The sequence below is a fragment of the Heterocephalus glaber genome, unplaced genomic scaffold (genome assembly GCF_053883595.1).
Source record: "Heterocephalus glaber isolate CG9 unplaced genomic scaffold, H.glaber_assembly_v1.0 deba00001442, whole genome shotgun sequence".
NCBI classification, from domain to species: domain Eukaryota; kingdom Metazoa; phylum Chordata; class Mammalia; order Rodentia; family Bathyergidae; genus Heterocephalus; species Heterocephalus glaber.
This window is the reverse complement of record NW_028258296.1, coordinates 48,472,326-48,481,157: the sequence shown is the minus strand read 5'-3', so window position 1 is coordinate 48,481,157 and position 8,832 is coordinate 48,472,326. Positions and strand designations below refer to the sequence as shown.

Genomic DNA, 8,832 nt, shown 5'->3' with positions numbered 1-8,832 from the left:
TATAAAACTCTTGGAAAGACACTGTTGCACGGTAAGGCAGTAGTTTTTTTTTCTTTGTACCTTTTAAATTTCCCAGCGCTAAAATAATGTATTATTTTTAAAATCAGGGTATAAAAAAAGTCTTCATAAAAGACAAAGATACTTTTACCTAATATATATATACTTTTAGAGCTAACTTTTTATTACCTTACCTCCAAGGAAAGGCCAGAGTTGGCAAAGGGCAGAAGTACACAGGACAGAATCACTGATGTGAAAAGAGCCACTAACAAGGCCAGCTATGCAACCTGCAGCTCCCAGGGCAAAATGCAAATGTGGGGCCCCTTTTTCAAGCAAGAAGAATTTCAAGACAACAGCAAGAGGACATTAAACGAAGCATGGGCTCCTTCCAAGCAGGGGGGCCCTGTGTACCAGGAAAGCGGCCCAGGTCATGGGCCTGGCACAGGACACCCTGACCCAGCAGGTGAGGCCTGTGGATGGGCACCATGCCCAGCCCAGGGGAGTGGACAGGAAGTCCCGCTGCCTCCTCAGCTGTCACTGAGCAGATCTGCATTCCTCACGAGTCCAGCTTCCCAGCAATCAACCTTGGGAAGAGGGGCAGACTTTATCATATATATGCAAATCACAGCCAGCCAAGATTACTTAAACCTTGAATAATAACCTTTTTTTTTTTTAAGGTCATTGCTTATTTATCTATTTTAAGACTACCAGAAAGATGTTAAGCTGTTTCCTACCCCGAAACTAATGACAGTCTCTGAGAACAGAATGTGGAATTGTTTTTTTAAAGCGATTTCTGATTATTTTTTCTCCAGAATCATCAAGAACCCTGATTTACAAAGTATCATGGCCTTTCCCTGCTCCAATAGCCTCTGCTTCTTTCCAGCCCCTTCTTTTTGGGAGCAGGAAGAAAATTCATTAACAAATTCACTACAGAGCATTATTCAATCTGCTTGTCTTACTCAGAGGTTTTCAATACCAAGAGTTACACTGAATCACCCCTGAGCTGTGATCACAGGAATCAGAGAGCTATCTAACAAGGTCCACAGGGCAGCATCCCTACTAACAGCCAAGTGCAGGCAAGGTTGGAGGAAGCATGTTGATTCCTCTTGTCTGAAGGGGAGCAAACTCATTACCTAACCCTTGGATTAAATTATGTGCAAAGCAAATCTCTCTGTTTGCAACCAGTTACAGTGGCTGCCCACCGCAGAAATGCAAACAAATCAGATACAAACCACAGCCAGCCACCTGCCAGACCCAAAGCTAGTAAAAGACGATGCCGAGTTTCTTGGGCAGAAATGCATGCACTAAATTTCTTCCTCTCACTCCACTAGGACCTGGCTTCACCTGAGGGGAGGCGGGTGGCGCAAAGCCTCAATCCCAATTTCACCCAACAACCAGCAAAACCTGCCTCCTTTCCGAAATGCAGCATGTGGACACGGGTCTACCTCATGGCCAGCCATTCCAGTGTCTTTGAACTTTTTCTGCCTTGACCTTTCCTTTTTATCTTGCTGAAAAGTGAAGCAAAATTTGAATATTGAGCATCTAGTTCCACTCCTTTCCTAATGCTTGCATCTTTTGTACAGCTCTGCCCAATATTCATCTGACCTCATGCAACCTTTGTTAGAACACCTGCGGGAACAGGAAGCTCACTACCAACAGGTAAATTGATCTTTTGAAGACACTGCTCTTATTTCCTAGAGGTTTTCATTTTTCCCTTAGAAGTATTTACCTTGGTGCTATTTTCTCCATTTCCTGGGGACCTTGGCAGGTGACTCAGGAAAGACAGGCAGTGGTGTGTTATTACCAGTTGGAAGCAATGTTCAGGAGGAGATGAAGCCCCCACTGCCCCTCAGCAGTGTCCCAAGGGGCCCTTGCTGGCTTCACACCAAATCTGACACTGGTTATTCCTTCATCTCTGCTCCTAAGACCCTGAACTGCTCCCATCCTCTACCCTCAGCAGATCATGTCGCCTGTTGCTCTCCCTGCAGGGTTGGGGTTTCCAGCAAAAGCTCTCTGCATTTCCACGAAGACACCAGCTGGATATGCAGAGAGCTTTTGCATTTCCACCTGTATCTTCGTTCGCCCTCTGGGTAGCCTGACTCTTCTCTTCCCTCCCCTTCCTCCTTCTCCTCCCTCTTCTTTCTCCCCTTTGTCCATTACATCTTCACTGCTGCCCAGCTCCTATCTTTCCCCTCTGGGAAAAAAATTTAAATATTTCCCTTGCCCTTAAAAATTCCTACCTTCAGGGAACAAGGGAGGAGGGAGGGAGAAAAGAAGGAAGGGACAAGAAAAAAAAGTGAAAATAGAAGGAAAAAATGAAAACAAAGGGAGAGGAGAGGGCTTAAGGGAAGGGGGAGAATGGGAAAAAAGAGGTGGAATGTGCCATGTAAAGGCGCAAATTCCTATGATTAGTGTTATCATTGTTTGTCTAAAATGTACCAGTAAGTGTTTTGCTATATAAAAAAAATTCCTTCCTTCAGATGCTAATTAACAAAACAATGATACCACTCACATTCATCAAGCTGGCAAAAGTCAACACAGGCAGTGAGTGCCAGGCCCCCCGGGAATCAGGACAGAGCTGTGCACTTGCTTTGAGACAGAAAACCCTGAGACACAGTGGGGCTTCCACTTCTAGGGGGCCACAGAGCGACTCTCATGGGGACAGCAGGGATATGATCGAGGTCATTCGCTTCCCGCACTGTTGCTAACTGTGAGAAATAGCAATAACAAAAACGTCAGCAGTAGGGAAGGGACGTGGCTTATTAATACAAGGGTGGTTAAAGTGAATGAGCCTGAACTGTATCCATCATCACGGGCAACCTCAGAAATAATGTGACAATAACTTGAGTCATTTGTAGGAAATGGAGGCACCTTGGGACCACAATGTTAAGTGAAATAAATCAGACACACGAGCTTAACTATCGCATGAATTCTCTTCCAGGAGAAACCCAAAACATAAAAAGCAAAATACATAGTAATAGGTAGATGATAGGAAATAGGGTGGCGGATCTTTGCAGATGGGAAGAGGACCAAGAGATGCAGAGAGGGGCCAGGGAAAGGACGGGAAGGGGATAAAAATAGAATTAAGATGTGTTATAGACATGTACCAACTCCCCATGAGGAATGGCATCACTATGTACTGCACACATGTACCAATAAAAAATAAAAATTAGAGGCCAGGAATGTAGCTCAGTGGTACCCCACCTGCCTGGCAGGTGCAAGGTCCTGAGTTCGATCCCCGATACAAATAAATAAATAAATTTTAAAATGCAGCAATTTTAAAATATTGCATATATGTATATAGGTGATACCTTTTAAGTGAATTTTAAAGACACAATACAACTGTACCAGCTGTATTGGTAAAGATCCATGCAATAAACTTTTGATTTTTGGAACTGGGGATCAAACTCAGGACCTTGCGATTGGGAGACAGGCATTGGAACTACTAAGCTAAATCCCCAGCCCATGTAATAAACTTTCTTAAAGGGTATGGGAATGATACTAACTTAAGGATGATGGTTACTTGGAGGAAGGGAGAGAGACCAGGTGAGAGTAGGGAGAAGGGCTGACTGTATCTATAAGCTGATGCCTTTTTTTTTAAGGCAAGAAACAAGGGCTGGGGATTTAGCTCAGTGGTTCTGCCGCCTGCCTCACAAGCACAAAGACCCGAGTTCGATCCCTGGTATCAAAAAAAGAGAAAGCAGACATTTGTATCATTAAGTATTAGCTTTTTAAGTCTGAGTGGTAGTTCAGGGTTGCTAATTATATTATTTTCATATACACCAAATATTTTTGTGATTATAAATGCATTGTTAAAAAATTTTCCCACAACCCTGCTTTCTCCTCTGTCGCGTTTCCTACTTGTTCTGTGTGTCTGTCAGTCATCATTTCTTTCTGAGAAGCAGCTGTCTCTGTCCCTGTCCCTTCGCTGATCCTGCATATTCAGCCTGACCACAACTCTGCTCTCATCTGCCCAACCTGGCTGAGCGTTGGGATCTTCTGACTTGGCTCCCCGACTCTTGTTTTGTTTTGTTTTGTTTTGTTTTGTTTTGTTTTGTTTGACACAGGGTCTCCCTACACATTCCAGGCTGGCCTTGAACTTGCAGTGATCTTCCTGTCCTCCTGCCTCAACCTTGCAAGTGCTGATATAACGAGTATGCACCACCATGCCCAGCAGCTGCCTCCTTCCTGAGCCTCCTGGGATTTAGAGACGAGGACTTTTTCTAGTTGGAATCAGTCTGTCTTCTTCACTGCTTCCTTTTCATTCATTCTGCCGGCCTCTGAATTTAGACAGATGTTTCCTTGAATCTCAAACCTCTTTCTCCACCCGTGCTTTTCCCGTCACAAATTTACCCACTCCCGTGCAGTCACTGCTGTGAGAGGGTCAAAGCGTGGCCTTTGGAGCCAAATGACCTTGGTACAATTTCTGGCTTTGTGGGAAGCCCTTCTGAGGAGCAGTGGTGTGTGACCTTGAGTAAATGGTGACCAAATCTCATCTGTAAAATGAGTATAATAACAACCCTAATCTGGAGGCTTAGGGTAAGGATTAAATAAGACATTTACTATCAATAAGTTCATTCAGTCTGTGTTACTCATAATTATTCACACAACTTCAATGTATTTGCCTGGATTCAAACAAGTCTCTGCAGCAATATGGCCTTGATTGGGATTCTTTGTTTGGTTTGGCTTTTGTTTTGATTTTTATGTTTTGTTTTTATTTTGCTTTGCTTTTATTTCTTTCTACACCCTTGGAAGCCATTTATATTCTCATAAAACTAACCTAGACTGTTTCCTGACTACGCAAGGGACTAACCACTTCCACCCCTTGGTCTGTTTGTCCTTTCTCCTGGAACACCTCAGTCTCTCTCTCCTCTGAAAGCCACCTCCACTCCTTCGGAGCCTCCACAAACCTGCTCCTGGTAGAACATCTTCCTCCTTGGAATTCTCACACTCCTGTCCCTCTGTGGAGTCCCGTCCCGTACCCAACCACACCTATTTTATCATCCCACTTACCTGCTCCCACCCCACCCCAATGAGTGGTAAGCTCCTGAGGGTACAGAAGCCATCTGCATCTCTGTCCACCACCAGCACAGAGCCTGGCCCTATTGCAATATTATTGGTGGGACTCATTGCTTTGAGGATTGAGAGCACTGTACAAGCACCATGTCCAGCAAGTAGAAAGGAATTTGTAGACAGTGCTGCTGTTTATTATTTCTGTGGACCAGGGACAAGTGTCCTGCAGAAGCTGCTGCTCATAGCAAGGGCAAATTCAGTGTGCCCATTCTTGAGGGGACACAAAGTTGACAAAAGGCCCTGTCCCCAGGAGACTTACACAGAAAACTGTGCAGCAGCTACTGGGTTCTGGTACCTGGCTAGGTTCTGGATCCCCGGCTACCGGTCCTTGGCATCTTTCCACATGCAGGAGAGGAGCAGCTGCTCTGGGAAGAGTAGAAACCTGTGAAAAGACACGGCATCAGGTAGCTCCCCTTGCTTGCTCCTGGAGAATGACCTCAGGAGAAGACAGGCCCTGGATAGTCAAAGACCCTTCTTCCTTTGTGCCTTCTAGTCATTCCCTCTTCCTATTTTACTCAATGAGCCAGACCAGTAGGCACTGAACCTGAAAAGAGGAAGTTACTGTCCCAGTCCTCGAGGGGCTAGAAAGGGACAGTTCTACAATCTAGTTAGGGGAGATGACCCACAAACAAATAAGACATACAGGGAAGTCAGAATGTGTGTGCTGGAGCCAGGAAAGACAGCCAGCAGCTGAATGCCCCCTGCGAAGGCCCAACTCTATGGCCATGCCAGTGGAGGCAGTGGGTGTGGAGAGGCCTTCACTGTGTCCATCCCCACCCCAGGCGAGGCTGGGTGGAAGGCTCTCCCACCACATACCTGTCACACTGTCATGTGGTTGCCTGTTTATCATCCTATCCTACTAGTCCACAGGCTGAGAAAACAAATCAACATCTAGGTGTTCTCACTGCTGGTTTTTTTGAGGCAGTGTCTTACTAAATTGCCCATACTGGCCTGGAACTTGTGATTTTCCCAACTCAGCCTCTTGAGTAGCTGGGATTATAGGTATGCGGCACCATGCCTAGCTTCAATGTCTTATTTAATTCACTATTGTGAATAAATGCACAGCACACAGTAAACACTCCATCAATATTCGTTAAGTTTTTAAATAATCAAATTGTCTGTCCCCATTGGCTTTGACATTGAAGTGTTCCTACAGATTCTGCACCTCACATGAGTGCCATTCAGTTTTCAGTATGTCTCAGCAGTCATTCCTCTGACCCGCGTCTTGCCCCCTGAGTTCCCTCCAACTCCCTGAACTAGACACTGGCTCTTGCCCTATCCCGTCATAGTGTTTTGACTTTGGATCCTGAATACCATTTCTGGATTTGTATTTCCTGCCCACAGATGGACCAGTCATAGAAGTTGGATCCCATAGTGTAGTTCATCTAAGATGGAGTTCACATCCATCACTTTTGCTTATGATCGTCAACTCTCCTAATTATTCCTTCCTGTTTGTACAGCATCCTTTTGCTCCTTGCCAGACTGGATACTGGCCTGTCCCATCCCTTGGCTGCCCCGAACCTAGCACAGAAGATACAAGATGCCGCATGCTGAGTACTGACTGCTGACAGCAGCTGGCATCTGTGTAGCGTTGTGATTTACAAAATGATTTCACATACATTATCTCAGTCATTCCACCAGCCCTGTGAGAGAGATATTAATGTTGTTGCTGTCATACAGATGAGGAAACTGAGATCACACAGGCAGAAAAGAGCTGAACTACAGCCTGATCCTTGGATCTATTCCATGCCCTTCAACTACATTGCTCTCAGAGAGGGACAGGCCCGCCTGCTGCTCTCCAGATTGTGAACTGGTAAGTGTTTTTCTGCCTCACTTGCCCTCATTAAAAACCCACAGAACATAAATCACAATTTATGGCCAATAATTTGTCTGTAATTTACAGGCTTTCAAATGAGTACTGAAGTTTTGTTTAAATGAGATTATTCCTTTCTCGATTTTAAATCCAGTGATACGATTAACATTTCCCCTATGTCTCCCCTTACCTACTTAATTATCTTTAAGTGTTTCCAGTTTACATTTTAAAGCTTCCCCCTAGACAGCTAAGCAACACAGGACAGTAAAAAATATTTCAAGTAGGACTAAAGAGGGCTGGAAAAGACAGAGAGGAGAACAGAAGGGAAGTTTCTAGGTTATAATTAGAGGGGAGTATCAGAGAGGAAATTCTGGGAGGGAAGAATGCTTACAAATCCAGATCCCGGATGGAGATACAAGTGCTTCAGAAGTCATGTGTAGACTTCTGCATGCACAGTGTGTAGAAGTAACTGGACAGGGGTTTGTGAGTTAGCACACACATGCATGACTAGAGGGACTAGACCAGATGACTTTAAGGCATCTTCCAGCTGAAAACGGGCAATGCTTCTTGTCTACAGAAAACTCAGCCATATTCTTTGTAACTCAAAAAAAAAAAAAGATACATGATATGCACGCCAATTTTAAATCTTTCAACACTATTTCCCTCTTGTTCTGCCCCAGACCAGAGTGGACAGCTAATTAGAAGCAGTGATGGAGATTTCTCAAACTTTGAGGAGAACTGACTACAGGAGAACTGACAGATGACAGTGAGAAGAAAGAGAAAAGGCACACTAAGTAGAAAAGCAAAAGCACAAATGGTCACATTCTACATGGTAAAATTGGTTCTGAAGGAATCATGACATCACAGGTCAATATAATAATTGATGTTGATAACTGAGTCATCACGGGAAGTTAAATTACAGACGTGTCACTGGGAGCTGATCACTCAGCTCATTTACAAAATGTTTATTAGCAACCCAGTGTGCACCTGACTCTGTCTAGATCCTGGGAATAGAAAGATGGATAAAGGATGGTCCTTACCCTCAAAAGGCTCTCTGGACTTCAGTTTCTCCAGTGAAAAGATGAGCAAGCCAAAGTGGCTGATTCCTAAGGGTCTTTCCTAGAAGTTCTGAATGCTTTCTGCATTAGGGCTTGAATCTCAATGATCCTAAAAGATGATAATCCAGGCCATAGAATCCTGTTTTGCAAGTGAGCAAACTGAGGTGCAAGGTGATTGGCAACTTGCTCCAGGTCACACAGCTAATGAGCGGCAGAACCAGGACACTCAGGCACATGGACCAATCACGTAGAAATAGAAAGGTCATCTTCCTCCTGCCCCAGTGCTCCTCCCACTGTACATCTCTCCTCCAAAAAGGCAGTAAGAATAGATGGAGAGCAGCTCATGAATTGGACAACTGGATGGGTTTAGAGTTCTGGAACACAAAATTCAGCAGCTACAAAACAAAAATCATGTGCAACTAGACTAATAAATATCTGTAAGACAAAGTACAACCTAAGTGGCATTGAAGGATCTGTCAAAATCAACAGCAAGAGCTGGGGATTTAGCTCAGTGGTGCCGCACCTGCCTGGCAAGTCAAAGGTCCTATGTTTGATCCCCTGTACCAAAAAAAAAAAAAATCAACAGTAAGATTAAGTCCAAAAAGTCAATAGTGATAGCTGCTAAGGACACATGGTGAACACCTGAAATATCATTGGGAGATAGTGTTGTACAAGTGAAAAGCTGGCTTGGGCCCAATGTGCAAAAACATTCCACACACAGTCTCTGCTGGCAGAGTTATCTGAGCATGGAGATGGGGAGCACTCCACCACACCTTGCACTCTTCCCCGGTGGCTAGCATAGGATGCCTGTCAGCTCTGCTGTTACTGACAGCAAGAGATCTGTGGTGGGAAACAGGTCCACATCTTCCTACAGAACTGTGTACAAATGGA

The 8,832-nt window shown here is 44.6% G+C and overlaps 1 long non-coding RNA gene across 1 annotated transcript; it reads left to right on the top strand.

The window, feature by feature from the left end:
• Positions 1-1,331: 1,331 nt before the first annotated feature.
• LOC110351034 (uncharacterized) lies at positions 1,332-8,377 on the top strand. The gene is made up of 3 exons (XR_002398059.2): positions 1,332-1,656; positions 6,751-6,883; positions 7,564-8,377. It is a non-coding gene; the product is annotated as an uncharacterized LOC110351034 (long non-coding RNA).
• The last annotated feature ends 455 nt before the right edge of the window (positions 8,378-8,832 follow it).